The following is a 17,276-nucleotide window of genomic DNA, read 5'->3' on the forward strand; positions in this document are numbered from 1 at the left end:
TTTAACTAGTGGAGTAGCGAGATTTAAATGCAGAGATGAAACTTCTCTCTTTTCATTTGCTCAGCCATCATTATGCTAACAGGCTTGAAGAGGCTGCTAAACAGTACTCCTACAACATTTTGTACCAGCTACTGTAAACCTTTTGTTGTACAGGGAATGCCATGTTTAATTCCCCAAAACAGGAAAAAGACAATTTTGCTAAGCATCTTTCTGGTGTGAGAAAGGTGTTTAACAAGTTTTTCTTAACCACTCCTAAGTGAGTGCTATTAAGACTGATTCTTGTGCTAATGATTAACAGAAGACAGTGTTATCTGGTAAATAATCAACGGCAGAAGATAAAACAGCTTTAAAAGATTTTACATGCCCCACTCTGACACATTTGCAAAAAATAAAATGTGTGCCAAAAAGAAGGATCTGTCTTTTAAAGCTTCTAATTCTTCAGAAAGATGTTTCATTTTGACTTGCTGACTGTTTCACTTGAAAGCCAGTAAAACATTTTGGCCTCCTACATAGGTTCATAGGTAGGCACTAGGCTATCGGCCCTAGGGCCTATACATGCCTAGTCAAAAATGTAACTGGGCTTTCGCCACCCAAGAAAATTATTTTCCTGTGCCCCTGTCAAGCAGAGCCACAGAGGTGATCCCAGGGGTGAATTTCCTAATTCCCATCCAATCATCAAGATTTTTCTCAAAGAGTGCTAATGAGGAGCTTTGTTTAATATAGATAGGTAGTTTGTTCCAGAGTCTGGGACGTCTCTGGAACAGGAATCTATCCCTCCAGCATGTTCTGTTTATTGTAGTGACAAGGTTTAGTTCCCTAGAGCATGTACCTTGGAGAGATTGGGATTTCTTTAAGTGGAGCATGTCCAACAGCTCTGGGTTTGACATAGCTTTGTATGTTAGGCAGAGATTGCCTCTGAGTAAGCGATATGCAATGGAGCAAAGCTGGAGTTTTTTGAGACAGTCTGCATAGGGCATCTGCTTGAGGCCGGTAATCCTTTTTGTGAGGTATTTCTGCGGCCTTTCCAGTTGTTGTAGGTTTCTTGTGAGGTACATACCAAAAGGTTTTTTGTACTCTATAATGGGTCTAATGACTGACGAGTAGAGGGGAACAATTACCTCTTTTTTCCTGGATGAGAAACCTTTTGTGATGAGGTGTGCCATGTAGAAGGATTTCCTGACTACTGTGGCGATGTGATTATCAAATGAGAGACTACTGCCTACCTGTGTCCCAAGGTCTCTTACCACACTTTCAGTGTTAAGTAGACTACCACCTATGTGGTAGCTCATGGGTACAGAGTTTTTACCAAAGGGGATGACAATGCACTTTTTGGCATTGAGCTTAAGGCCATGGCTTTGACACCAGGCATCTGTCTCAGTGAGGCCCTTTTGTAGGATGTCCGCATCATTAGGAGTTTCAGTTATGGCTCCTAGTTTGCAGTAATCTGCGAACTTCATTAGCCAAAGACCTCTGTGTTACCCTGTACTTCAGAAAAGTAGATACCAAACAGGAGAGGACCCAGGACTGAACCCTGTGGTACTCCATTTGTCACTGGTCTGAAGTCGGATTTGGAGTCTGCTACTTTCACAGTGTGGGTTCTGTCAGTGAGCCAGTTCACAACCCATCTTGTGACATAGGGATTTATACCTAGTTTAGTGAGTTTATCTATAATTCCTGAGTGGGGGATGGTGTCAAAAGCTTTGGCGTGATCTAGATAGGCTGTGTGAACCACCTTATCCTCATCTACAGCTTTGGTGACTCCTTCAAAGAAATCTATCAGGTTTAGGAGACATGATCTGCCTTTTACAAACCTGAACTGTGTGGGGTCCAGAGTTTGGAGATTACCAATGTCTTTGTTTATAAGTTCCATGATGATACGTTCCATGACCTTGCAGACCTGGCTCATTAGGCTAATGGGGTGATAGCTCCCGGGGTCTGTCATTGCTCCCCCTTTGTGTGCACCATTCAGTGGGCACAAAGCCTGAGGTGAGGCTATGACTGAACATGGTGCTTAGGTGGAGTGCCAGTTCATACTCTAGTTCATGTAGAACGCAGCCTGGGATGTTGTCAGGTCCCATGGATGCTGTATTCTTGGATTTGGAGAGTGTGTTTTTTACCTGTGCAGCCGTGATTACAGGAACTTTGCATTCTTCCAGTATAGAGATGGGCCCTTTAGGGGGTGAGAGGGGGTAAAGTCAGCACTGAACCTATCTGCCAGGATATTGGCAATATCAGTTGGTTCTGTATATTTAGTGCCATTGTGTTGTAATTCAGATCAGATCTGAGTGTTGCCTTTGAGATTCTTGACATAGCTATAGAATGCTTTGTGGTTGTCTTTAGAATCAGTGGCGATTTTGTTTTCATAACTAGATTTGGAGGATTTTATGAGGGATCTCAGCTTCTTACTGAGGCTGACCAGGAAGTTCTTCCAGTCATGGGATTTTACTCTTTTTTGTAACAGTTTCTTTCTTCTGTTGTAGAGTTTGTTTATGGCAGGGGAACACCAGATTGGCTTCCTTTTTTTGGAGGATAGCATCTTGGTTCTGTTAGGGATAGCACAATCCATCCACTCATGTAAGTGCTTATAAAGTGTATTTGTGTAGGATTCAGCAGTCAAGCCTCTATTGTCCATCTGCATGGGTGTCGTGAAGTTTGCCACTTCTGTCTTAAGAAGCGTGAAGTTGGCATTGGAGAAATGTTTTACGGTTGTTTCCCTAATTAAGGGTGGGGGCGGGATGTGGATGTCTAGGCTGATTAGCTTGTGGTCGGATCTGACGAATGAGGAACTGACCTCTGGTGTGGAACACTGGTCGCCCATGTTGGTAATGACCAGGTCTAGGATATTGCTGCCCCTGGTGGGGGTGTGGATAAGTTGATCCAAGGTGTTGGAATTTATGAATTCCAGAAAATGTTGAGCAAAGGAGTTGGTACATGAGTAGTTTTCCCAGTTAATGTTGGGGTAGTTGAAATTGCCCATTATTAGGGTGTTGGGTTGTACCCTAATATTTTCCAGTGTATCAAGAAATGAGGAATCCTGGGACATGGTGGGGATCTATAGCAAGTTACAAGTTCGATTGCGGTCTTGCCGAGAGTTAGTTGCACTTGGATAATCTTGGATGCATTATGCTGAGCAACTAGCTTGGAGGTGTGAATATCCTTAAGGACTATGGACATACGTCAGCCTTTAGTGTTTCGGTCCAGGTTAGGTGACTGACAGGTGTAGTATGAATTATAGCCTAGTAATGCAGGGGTGCTCTCTGGAGTCTTGAACCAGGTCACTGTCACTGCACAGATGTCAATGTTCTCCATTTTAATGAGTGCCTCGAGTGAGTGCATTTTGAGGTTTAGACTTCTAGCATTGAGTAGCATTACCCTCAGATTTTGCTTGCTTGTACCTGTTACGGTGGGGAATTTGTCATTTTCCAAGACCTGAGTACATGAAGCTGATAACGCTTCCTGCATTAAAATGAATTATGATTGAGTCTCACCATTTATAACTATCTTATCATGCATTCTTAACATGGATGTCAATATTCACCTCTTCAATTAATGTATTACCATCCATGCCTCAAATGTATAATGGGGTGGTTATCGTTGGAGACCCAAACATGATTTTTATATTGCACACTTACCAATGTATTGTACTTTATAATTGGATGGATCTGAATATTTTGTTAATTCTGCAGTTGAAAGACAAGCTCTTAAGTACTGTATGCATAAGCTGAAAGCAGAAGTGATATGCTTCTATAAATCTTGCATCTGTTAGCTGAATATGGTAAGAGTTTTGAACAGTTTAACAGTTTCAGTGTTAGCTTTCAGAGTAAAGCAGGTTAGCCATATGTATTAAGAAATATTTAAGAGTAGAGGCGTATGGGCCATCTTTAAAATACTTCATATCCTGTGACAGTTTATTATATTTATGGTATGAATGTAAATGCACCAAATTCTTCAGTATTTTTTTTTTAATAGACCATAGCAACTCCATAGACTGTTACCAGCTGAGACTTTAATGTTTACTAAATATGGGGCAGGATAAAGCAGTAACACACTCTGAAAGACATTTTAGAGCTTAAATCATACTGTGAAGACTCATGGAAGGCATGAACATAGTAGATATTTGCAGGGCCTGTCACCCCAGTCAAGATATCATTATATTTATGGCCCTGGAAAGTTTGAGCTGTAATCACATTAATTTCTGGCTGTTTACAGACATGTAATACCAGTAGCAGAAACTACAGATTTAATATCACTTCCGCTTACTGATCAGTCAGCAGTATAGTGCAAGTTATCAAGACAGAGGGTTCCTGAACATACCTCTTATATTTACAAGATTTTGTACAATGCCACTGATTTTGCCTCATATTTGTTTCCTGTCCCTCATAAATCTTTTGATTTTATTAGTAAATTATTTAGGGTTAGAATCACTCAATAATGCCAGAGATTAGAGTTTCATACTTCTTGTTCGGAAAATACATGTTATAGAAAAAATGGTGTTCTATTAACCTTTTAAGTGAATTAGACCTGATTTGGGCTTTTGTCCTTCATTACTTTTGGCTTTCTCTAAAAGTATTGAACAGAAAAATAAGAAGTATGTCTCTTAATTTTGAAAGATCCTACACTTGTTGAGAGGGTTAGGTAGGGAGGAAGACACTTTATGGTATTAATCCACTTAGGTCATATGCTAGTGACCATATTGTGAGACTCCATTAAATAAGAAGAAAACATTTATATGGTAGTAAACTTATACTTTTGAGCATGATGGACATTTAGTAAAGGAAGTTGGAGGTGGATTTGGACTGTGCTCTTATTGTATGTAAGAAGCAATGGTCAGGACCATTAGGGCATAACTGCAGGGTATGCTGCAAAAAAGCTATATTTGTTAAAACACAAAAATACTTATATTTATTCAATATAATGCCTGTATTAAGAACAATGAAATAAGCCAAGAAGAGATCTATCAGTCAGAGCTAAACAAAAAACAAAAGCACAAAGTACCACACAATTTTGAATAAAACTATAATAAAACCACTAACAAAACAGAAATAAATCATTAGTCAATTGGTGAGTTATTACTGGAATTCATTCTGACCATCAGATGATGAACCAGATGGGTATATGGAAACCATAGTCACCTTTTCTGTGAAAGTCAAACTGCCCAGCCTATCAGAGTAGCCCACCCTATCAGAGTAGCAATGTCAATGTCTGGCACAACCCATCTTTGCAAGGGAAGCAACAGAGGTAATCAGGCAAACTCCTAATAATAAAGTCCTTGGTCAAGTCAAGCTCAGTACCAAAGTATATAAGATCATTAACCGTGGTATAAATGCCCTCTATTATGCTTGTTAAAGAATTTTCAAACTGCTCATAACCTGAACACCTCCTCAGTTACAACTATCCTACCAATACTTGACAAAACCATTTCTCTGGTTCAGATCTATTGACCAATTTTCATGATCGATGTAGATGTGAACATGGTCATGAGAATCTTAGTTAACAGATAAAATCCTGTCCACCCATTAGTCCCAATCACGATTAGTGCGCGTACATGCACAACCTTCAGAATGCCTTAGAAAAGGTAAAATGCTTTATTCTAGATATTTCTGCTACAATCCAGTGGTCATAATGGTGGCAAATAGTGATGCACATAGGTTTTATAAGGGTCTTGAAACAGGCAATTCAAGTACTATATACTTCTCTAGCAGCCCCCCCCCACCACATTGCATCTTCCAAGGCAAGATACATGGCATCCTGTTATCCTCAACCCTGTTCCTACTAGTAGTTGAAGCTGTCAACAGGCATTTGAATTATCCACATTATAAAGAGGGATAGCCCCTTTTGGTTTTAAATTAGTGTCATATTTCTTGTGGACAACTGTTTAACTGCCTGGCAAAATCCAGAAACTGCTGCCTGCAGTTGCTGCTCTTATGGTATAAAGGACTAAAACCCCAGTTACAACCCATGAAACCAGGCCTGATTAGTGGCTAGGGCAACTGGCAGAAGTGGCAGGAAGGGATGGGTGCTACCATTCTGGGGTGGTTGGGCAGATCCATGGATGTCATCTGTAATGATCCCTGTTGCAGGCTGGGGAAGGCACACTGATAGTCATGCCTGGAGAGGGGTAAATGGTGGGGACATGGCTGAGCTGCTGAACAGGCAGGGTAATATGCCACTCATCTCCATTGCATGTCCACACTCCAGTCATACCATTAGGTTCACACAGGGAGAGGAGAAAGCAGGTTGGTCATAAGTAAAAACAACTCTGGATGGATGCCTAGTTCCATGACTGGCCCCAGCAACACTGGTTTAAGTTTGGGGGCCAAGGAAAATGGCTGACAGATACTGGCATCCTGGGTCAACACCATGAAAGATGGAGGAGGGACCAAAAAAAAAAAAAAAACAATAGCCACAAATTCATAGACCTTCTAAGGAGATTCACATTTCTCTATCAGTGGAAGGTGAATCTTAGCAGAGAGGACATTGTATTGACTGGAGCAGCCCACTTTCTCTAAGGGTATTTGGATGTATCCTTCCCTTCAAATAGTGCTTGGCAAACTGCAAACTCCAAATATTTGAGGGTAGTCCTACACCATGATCCTATGGTAATGACTTACCTAAATATGAAGGCAATGGTTAATCTAAATATGAAGGTAATCTGGCAAAAGTGTTTAATTTGGGTCTACTAGTGATACAATTTACATTACAGCTAAATAGCAGAAATACCATACAGAAATCTTGTGTAGCTCTAGCTATGTATTATTTATCTAGACACATTCAGGAGCAACAATCACTGTCATAAGAAACATATCAACCATAAGGATGAGCTGATATGGGACAACAAGAGAATTACAATTAACCTGTATGTATCTAAGGCTTTGTTATCAGAACCTCAGTTAGGACTGCCTGCCTGGAAACCGCACAAGAATGCTTTCAATTTAATTATTCTCTTTCCTTATGACAAGGCACATCCTCTTAATATGGATCATCCTGGACTCTTACACTTCCTACATGCAGCATTCTTAGAGCACCACATAACTCTGGGAGTCAGTAGCTTAACACAAGCAGTGTATTCCCCAACATCTAAATATATGCATGTTTAAAAGAGCACACAGTGTGCTGCAAATATAGTATAAGCGATTGCTGGTTCAATGGCTTTGAGGTTCTCTCTTTCTTTTATGGGTCTGTCCTGTTCTTAAGCTTGATGGATCTACCTTTAAACTTGATGGGCAGGATGTGAAGGATGCCACTCATAGTAAATGTGGCATCAAAGTGTTTCTTCTTCTCAACACCTACATAGAAGTGGGCAGTGCAAATGAATGACAACTGGAAATACCCATGTTAACAATATCCCATTAATAAATTTTATTTAAAAAAGTAGAATTGCACTCCCTCATCCTTTTACAAAGTCAAATCAGTAGTAACTTATTGGGTTCTATCAAAAAAATAAAAGTTTAAGGCATTGGATTTATTTAACTTTTTAAAACTGAAGAATATTGCAAAAGCAAGGAAACTTTCTTAGAAATGGAATGTGTAAGAGACCAGGGGATAACCGAAGATGTATGTAGAAAGTTTAAAAAGCCATTGATAACAAAATAGAAATGCCATACTTTAACAAAACTCTGTCCTTTACTAGATGGGAAAGTACTGGACATCTAGTCATAGCATCAGAAAAGTTTTCATTTTTTAAGTTAGGTATGTTGTTATAGGTTTAGCATAGGACAGATTTGATATAATTATCCTTTTATTATTGTTTTTTTCTTCTGTCCATGCTTTGACATTCTACCCTGTACTCAACTCTATGTGTTTGCATCAAAAAGCTTTCTAAAATAAATGATCTATTTTATTTTTTTTTAGGCCAGGTTCATAGGTTCATAGGTTCATAGGTTCATACTAGGCTATCTGCCCAAGGGCATTTATAAGCCTAGCCCATAGTTATGTGGCTTTCGCCACCCCTTTAGTTTGAATAAAAACTATGCCTATCATTTTTCTGTGCCTCTGTCAAACAGTGACACTGAAGTAATCCCTGGGGTATATCTGCGATCTCCCATCCATTGGTCAAGATTCCTCTTGAACAAGGCCAGCGAGGTGCTCTGCCTCACATGTACCGGGATTTTGTTCCACAGCATAGGGAGTCTCTGGGTGATGAATCTGTCCCTCCAGCACATTCTATTTATAACCGTGTCAAGGTTTAAGTCTCCCGCCCTTGTGGTTCTGAGGGATCTAGATTTTTTGAGGTGAAGCATATTCATCAAATCTGGGTTTGACATGGCCTTATATGTCAGGCACAGGTCACCTCTGAGCAAGCGGTATGAGACTGAATAAAGCTGGAGTTCTTTCAGTCGGGCAGCATAAGACATATTTTTGAGACCCTTTATCCTTTTGGTGAGGAACTTTTGGGGCCTTTCAAGCTGCATCAGGTGTCTGGTCAGATACATTCGAACGGGCATTGTACTCAATCATAGGTCTAATGAGTGATGAGTACAGGGGACGATGACCTCCCTTGATCTAGATGTGAATCCCTTCATGATCAGGTGGGCGATATAGAAGGTTTTCCTAACTACTTTAGCAACATGAGTGTCAAGCGAAGACTACTGTCAACTTGGGTCCCCAGATCTCTGATGACTTTTTCTGTGCTCAGTGGATTGTCACCTATATGGTAGCTAGGGGTAACCTTGTTTTTCCCGAAGGGTATGACTATGCATTTTTGGCGTTTAACTTCAGGCCATGGCTCTGGCACCAGTTATCCGTTTCTGTGAGGCCCTTCTGGAGGATATCTGTGTCAGATGTGTTTTCGACTATGGCGCCCAGTTTGCAGTCATCTGCAAACTTTGTCAGCCATAACCCTCCTGTGTTTGCTTGTACTTCAGAAAAGTAGATGCCGAACAAGAGTGGACCCAGGACTGAGCCCTGTGGGACACCACTTGTGACAGGCTTTGAGTCTGACATGGCTCCAGCAACTCTGACCCTGTGGGTTCTGTCGCTTAGCCAGTTTGCAACGCATCTTGTGATGTATGGGTTTACATTCAAGCTGATGAGTTTTTCGATGATACCTGAGTGGGGTATTGTGTCGAAGGCCTTTGCCAGGTCGAGGTAGGCTGTATGGACTGCCTTTCCCTCATCAATGGCCTTGGTGACTGTCTCGAAAAAGTCAACCAAGTTTAAGCGGCAGGATCTGCCTTTGACAAAGCCAAACTGGGTTGGATCCAAAGTCTGCAAGTTCCCTATGTCTTTATTTATGAGTTCCATTATGATCCTCTCCATGGCTTTGCAGATAAGGCTTGTCAAGCTAATGGGGTGGTAATTTCCAGGGTCTGTGGAGGCACCGCCCTTATGAAGTGGGACCACAGTCGCCGTGCGCCACTCCTTGGGTGCGTATCCTGAGGTGAGGCTAAGATTAAACAGCTGTCCTAACTGTGGGTTTAATTCCTCGTTGAGTTCGTGAAGCACACAGCCGGGGACACCATCCGTCCCATGGATGCTGTGTTTTTGCCTTAGTGAGGGCAGTGCTCACCTGGGGGTTGGAGATGTATGGGGGGCTACAATCCTGTGGAATAGATATCTCTCGTTTTGGGGGAGGGGAGAAGTTTGCACTGAACCTGTCAGCCAGTATGTTAGCAATGTGTGTAGGTTCAGTAATTTTCACATCATTTTGAACTAATTCTGAGCATATCTGGGAGTTTCCTCCTAGGTTTCTAACATAGCTAAAGAAGGCCTTATGATTGTCTTTAGAGTCCTTGGCGATTTTTCTCTCAAAATTTGCCTTGGATGATTTTATGAGAGCTCTTAGTTTTTACTTATAATGATCAAAGGTGTCTTACCTTTCAAGGATTTTGCTCTATCTTGTAGTAGCTTCCTCCTTTTGTTGTAGAGCTTGTTTATGGCTGGGGTCCACCAGACTGGACGCTTGCCTTTGGTACAGAGAGTCTTAGTTTTGTTTGGGATTGCCTGATCCATGCAGTCCTGTAGGTGCTGGTAGAAGGCATTTGTAAGTGATTCAGCGGTTTGAGTAATGTTTACCACTGGCTCAGGGGCCTTAAAGGAGACCACACTAGTTTTAGAAGTGTGAAATCGGCTTTTGAGAAGTTTTTCACTGTGGTCTTTTTGTTTCAGGTGGGGCGGGATGAGGACCTCCAGCGAGATTAGTTTATGATCTGATCTCACCAGTGAGGGTATACTTCCGGTGTTGAACATTTTGATCCCATGTTCGTGATGATGAGATCAAGTATGTTTTCACCTCTTGTGGGGATGGTGACTAGTTGTTCCATGGCATTTGAGTTTATGAACTCCAGGAATCTTTGGGTTAGAGTGTTCGGGCTTGAGTAGTGTTCCCAGTCTATATTAGGGTAGTTGAAGTCACCTAGTATGATGGTGTTTGGAGATACATTTATCCCTCCAATGTTTTCAGGAAGGCCATGTGAGGTTCCTGAGTTTGAGAGGGTGGCCTGTAACATGCTACAAATTGCAGAGCAGTCTTGCCTATGGTTAATTGCACCTGGATGGTCTCCGATGCATCGTGCGTTGCCACCAACCTTGAGGTGTGGGTGTCCTTTATGAATATGGACACCCCCCCTCCTTTCTTGGTGTTGTCCGGATTTTGGGGCCGGAACGTATGATATGAGGTGAAACCTGTTAGTGCTGGGGTGCTCTCAGGAGCCTTGAACCAGGTTTCTGTCACAGCACAGACATCGATGTTCTCCATATTGAGAAGGGCCTCGAGTGCGTGCATCTTGAGATTGAGACTTCTGGCATTGAGCAGCATTACCCTTAGTTTTTTTCCTTTTTGGTGTTCTAGGGTGGTAGGTTTAGAATTTGAGCCTTGCCTAAAAAAGGCACTATGGGGGTGGCAAGAGCCTTTGCCAATATCCGGTATGTTCAGGATTTGAATAAGTAATAACCTTTCTGCTTTAGATGTTATGGAAATGCCTTCAAGTTAAAACGTATAGGAGAGTATAGCTTCCAGTTAGAGTTATTTCTCTCCACCTTGCATCCTATTGTAGAAAACATGTACCCTGAATTTCATCTGTAGTTCAGTCACCTTTTAGTCTAAGAACCTTCATTCCATCATCAGAGTTTCGTAAAGAAGCTATTGAGTCAAAATTGAGACAATTGATGTTAAACTGCTGTTAGTGGAATACAGAAATATGTTTTCAGAGTCCACAAGTCAGTCAAAATAAGTATATAATATGGACAAAACACTAGGAATATATTTGGCACAATCTCCCTTAGGTGGGCAAATTTTTGCTATCAGTGTATTCTTATTTACCTGAAAACAAGCAACATTATACTATGGAATAAGGCTGACAAGACTATTATATCGATAGCTCTTGTTTGACAGTAATGAAGCAACCAAGTTATTTCCTCCTGAAAATTATCCTCCAGAATTGCTGGATGAGTTAATTGAGTTAATTATGTTTTGTTTTTCTCTGTATACAGTGTTTTTCTAAATATTCAGTTTCATAGAACATTGGAAAAGGCTTACAGAGCAGTATACTTGTCTCCTGATTATAGGATTTACTTGCTGACTGAATACAATGCCCCAGATGATCTTGGGAGAACTGTCTGATACATGCCATGCATTTTGGCAGTAAATTGCTGGTCAGGACTGTGAAGAAATGCTCACATTGTAATCATATTGTAAGAGTGAGCACTGAATCTAAATGCCTTATATGGTTAAGCAAGTTTTAATTACACAAACATATAAAAATAGCTGTGTACTGATGAGTACGCTACAATTTTAAAGAAACTCATACATGCTCAAACAAGTAATTCTAAAACAGATACTGACCTTTGTTAACAGTAAACTCTGCAAATTAAAAACGTGTATAATAACATGAACTCATGCATGTGAACACCATGACAGGAGAGCAATGGAAAAGAGCCGTGCTAGATGTTTATATTGATTGCTTAAAAGTTTCTACCATACCAAATGAACACAAAAGAGTGCAAAAATGGTCTCAGTTTATGGCTAAAATGGTGCAAACAACCAATGTACCAATGTGAAAAACAAAGAGTTGTAAATAAATAAATAGGTTTGGACTAGGCTAGCTGTCCTTGTAAGCTATTTTAAGCCTACCAAATTTCCCTTTCAAAGGTGATAATAAAACCTTGTGTCTGTGAGATAAACATCCAAACCATAATGCCATCCCCATACCACATAAATTGAGAGAGGGTAAATGCCTTGTCAAGGTCCAGGAAGTACCTACAAATGGTCAGTTGAGATCAACATAATACCTTAGTAAATTAAATGCAAAAGAAAAGAAAAATTATTCTCAACATCAGGTGTGACAAGCTACTTGGCTTTTATGGTCCTAGAAGCAAATAAAGATGTAAGTTCAGTTGGGTCTTTCACTTTGTTTTAGAAGGCCATGCCTTTCAGAGGAATTATTTCATTTTTTTTTTTGTTCCAGATGAGGCTGCAACAGCTGTTGTCCCTTTAATCTTTATGATTTTGCCTGGTTTGACTGCATTCCATCTGCTGAGATTTATGGTGATTCAGATGTGTTACTCACTGCGCAGAGTAAGAAGGCTCTTAGCATAAGATGTGACTGGGATTGGGAGTGCAGTCTTGCATACTATGGGTTCATTAGCTCAGAAGGGATGTGGAGAATCTTTTCATTTTGCAGTACTACTGAAGCCTGTGTATATGTTTGTTTACCTACCAGTTATGGTCAGGCAACCCTAATTTCTAGTGAAAATGTAAATGTAGCCAGTCAGGTTTTTCACTTTTTTCTGGCATTTGAGACTGCATACATCATTTTTTTTCCCAGTGAAATCTTTAATCACAAGTAGGAGTGAGTTAAAGATGCACCCCCTAAAACAAGGAGAATAAATCTTGACTTTATTGAGCTGAAGTCATAGGATTACATATCTGTCATGATAATTCCCACTTTTTAAAATACTGAATGTCAAGACTCCTTTGAGCTGGACAACAAGGATTGATGAACTATTGCAATTATCTGTGGATCTTGGCTGTTCAGATTTAATGCTTCAGGCAGCATTTTTTTAATTAAAGCATCATGCTATTGCTATCTCTCCCTTTGGACAGGCTTAATAAGCTTGTATTGGTATGAGGTGTTTTATTTCCCTGGTTCTGTATCCTACTTGTAAGTTGTTTTATTACCCATTATTGTTGAATGACAGAAACAAGCTCCTATCTTGCATGCACAGATGCTAGAAATGCCAAGAAACAGCTAGCTTTAGGAAACTTTGGGAAAAGAATGAGTTTGTGTTTTTATAAATACTTGTACATACCAGTTAGAATATTGCTGATATCATCTGGAATTTCCTCACAGGCAACTTCTGCCAAGTATTTAAGTTCTTTTTGCACTTGGATTAGACAGAAGAGACTGAGATTATCTGTTTTGATCTATGATGAAAAAAGACCACACAGCTTTGAAATGTTTAACTAGGAGTGATTGAATCACCATCCAACAAATCACCGATTGCTGAAAAATAAATATCTAAACCACTTGAAATATATCTATATATATATATATATATATATATATATATATATATATATATATATATATATATGGGTCTAGGATACATGCTTGATTAGCATATGTCCGAATCAGAAAACATCGAACACACACACACGAAAGCGCTTAACATAGAAAAGCGCTTCCGTGTATGTGTAGTTAAAAAAAAAAAAAAATCTACGTTTCTGCTTTGCCGCCCCCCCCCCGCCACACCACCCCTACTTTATTATTCTCACTCCAAGATCAAACTACAGTGGGGAAAAAAGAATTTTCTCTTACCCACACTGTAGTCCAATCTACGAAACAGGCACACATATACGGAAGCGTTTGTCAATGTTAAGCACTTTCGTGTATGTGTGTTCGATGTTTTGTAATTCGGACATATGCTAATTGAGCATGTGTCTGGATCCCATACATATATACACATATATGGTTCCCCGTCACAAAGTTGAACATTCAGAAACTCGAAATGCATATGGCCGATGCCATATGCTCGAATTTCTGAAGCTCGACTTTGTGAAAGGGAACTACAAAGTAACATAAAAAAGTGTTTCTGCAGGGGCAAGCACTACGGCGCAGAAAGGGAAATCTCCCATTATGCGCTGTATACCATTCCCCATTCACACAGTCGAGCTTCCACAATTTTGAGCATATGGTCTCGACCATATGCATTTTGAGATTGTGGCCGTTCAACTTTGTGAAGGGGAACTATAGATATATATATATATATATATATATATATATATATATATATATATATATATATATATATATTAGTTTTTGCAGGGGAAAAGCCCTCTCCTGTACTTCCCCTACATTATAAAGACTAACTACACAATCCCTTCCAAGTGGAGAAAAGGGGTAAAATCTTGAGAAGTGCACTTCTAGCTTGCAAAATACCAAACATTGTAGTAAAAACAAATGTGACATACATTTTTTGATCTACAGCTACTCTTTCCCTAATGTTTCATCTACCTTTAGGTGTGCCACTTTAATCGCTGTCAACTGCCTCAGTGACTTTACTGATAATTAATAAATTTGAATATTTACTTTTACCCTTTCAGAATGGACTTGTTTACTTTGTCCTACTGAGCTGAAGTTTTTCTCTTTGTACTATTCATCACAATGCCTGCCAGTAATCAGCCAACCTCAAGAAGTCTTGAGTCTATTTTTACCCCCCTCCCATTTCAATAATGGGACAAAGGCAAACCACAATGGGCTTTCATCCAGAAGGCTATGAGGAGTATTTTCTCCTCTGCAACATACTTTCAGTTTCAACCATTTCAGAGTGGAAGCATTTCAGCAGCCAGAAGGTTTGGGTTCAACCCCCCCAGACCAGGGTTAGCCATGTTTAAGGCTGGCTCTTTATTGTACTATACCATGGAACTACACTGTATGCCCCTCATCTATGGTGTAACATCCTCCATGACATGATACATGAGGCATATTTCCTTCCACCCTAGCAGCCTCATATCTGTATAATGCTGACAGTACCATCTGAATGGCACAAGCACGCTATGTACATGAGGTGAAATGTGCTTACTGTGCTGATGTAATATTAATGTCTCATGCTGTTCCTGTGCTGATGCCACTTCAATGGCTCATGTTATCACTGTGCTGATGCTACCTCAGTGGCTCATGCTGTTACTTTGCTGATGTCATCTCAATGGCTCATGCTGTTCCTGTGCTGATTCCACCTCGATGGCTCATGTTGTTCCACTACTGATGGAACCTCGATGGCTCATGCTCTTGCAGTGCTGTTGCCACATCGATGGCTCATGTTGTCACTGTGCTGATGCTGCCTCAATGGCTCATGCTGTTACTGTGCTGATGTTGCCTCAATGGCTCATGCTGTTCCTGTGTTGAGGTCACCTCAGTGGCTCATGCTGTTCCTGTAATGATGCAACCTTGATGGGTCATGCTGTTATTGTGCTGATGCCACCTCAATGGCTCATGCTGTTACTTTGCTGATGCCACCTCGATGGATCATGCTGTTACTGTGCTGATGGAACCTCAATTGCTCATTCTGTTACTGTGCTGATGCCACCTTGATGGCTCATGCTATTCCTGTGCTGATGCTACCTTGATGGCTCATGCTACTACAGTGCTGATGCCACTTCAGTGGGTCATGCTTTTACTGTGCTGATGTCACCTTGATGGCTCATGCTGTTACAGTGTTGATGCTACCTCAATCGCTCATGCTGTTTCTGTGCTGATGCCACCTCAGTGGCTCATATTGTTACTGTGCTGATGCCACCTCAGTTGTTCAGGCTGTTCCTGTGCTGATGCCACCTCAATGGCTCATGTTGTCACTGTGCTGATGCTGCCTCAATAGCTCATGCTATTATTTTGCTGATGCCACCTCAATGGCTCATGCTGTTCCAGTGCTGAGGCCACCTCAGTGGCTCATGCTGTTCTCGTAATGATGCAACCTTGATGGCTCATGCTTGTTATTGTGCTGATAATACCTAAATGGCTCATGCTGTTACTGTTCTGAAGCCACCTCAATGGCTTATGATGTTACTCTGCTCATGCCACCTCAATGGATCATGCTGTTACTGTGCTGATGGCAACTCAATGGTTCATGCTCTTACTGTGCTGACACCTCCTTAATGGCTCATGCTGTTCCTGTGCTGGTGCCACCTTGACCTGTCATGCTGCTCTTGTGCTGATTCAACCTTGATGGCTCATGCTATTCCTGTCTTGATGCCATTTCAATGACTCATGCTTTTACTGTGATGACCTATGCTGTTATTGTGCTAATACCACATTGATGGCTCATGCTGTTCCTGTGCTAATGCCCCCTTGATGGCTCATGCTGCTCCTATGCTGATGTCACCTTGATGGATCATGCTATCCCTGTGCTGATGCCACCTCAGTGGCTCATGTTGTTATTCTGCTGATACCAACTCAATAACTCATGCTGTTACTGTGCTGATGCCACCACAATAGCTCATGCTTTTACTGTGCTGATACCACCTGGATGGCTCATGCTGTCACTGTACTGATGCCACCTTAATGGATCATGATGTTCCTCTGCTGATGCCAGCTCAATGGCTCATGCAGTTATTGTGCTGATGCCACCTCAATGGCTCATGCTGTTACTGTGCTGATGCCACTTCAGTGGATCATGATGTTCTTCTGCTGATGCCAACTCAATGGCTCAAGCAGTTACTGTGCTGATGCCACCTTGATGGCTCATGTCAATATGCTGATGCCAACTTAATGGCTCATGCTGTTACCCTGCTGATGCCACCTCAATGGCCCATGCTGTTCCTGTGCTGATTTCACCTTGATGGATCATGCTGTGTCTGTGCTGATGCCACCTCAGTGGCTCATGCTGTTAATGTGCTGATGCCAACTCAATAGCTCATGCTGTTACTGTGCTGATGCCATCACAATAGCTCATGCTGTTCATAGGTTCATAGGTGTATACTAAACCAATGGCCATGGAGCCTTTACAAACCTAGCCCATAGAAGTGCCCTGGCATTGTGCTGCCCGACATTAGTTCCCAGTGCCTCTATCAAGTAGAGCCACTGGAGTGATCCCCAGGGTGAACTTTCTATTTCCCATCCACTCATCAAGATTTCTCTTGAAGAGGGCCAGTGAGGTGCTCTGCTTGACATCTATGGGTAGTCTATTGCAGAGCATGGGCAGTCTCTGGGTTATGAACCTGTCCCTCCAGCATGTTCTGTTGATTGCGGTAATGAGGTTGAGGTCTCTGGAGTGTGTGGTGCTCCAGACATTATCTTTTATAAACAGGATATCATATTCATTAGAATATACTATGAGATATA

The sequence above is a fragment of the Protopterus annectens genome, chromosome 1.part1 (assembly GCF_019279795.1).
Source record: "Protopterus annectens isolate FY-2018-M chromosome 1.part1, PAN1.0, whole genome shotgun sequence".
Classification (NCBI taxonomy): Eukaryota; Metazoa; Chordata; order Ceratodontiformes; family Protopteridae; genus Protopterus; species Protopterus annectens.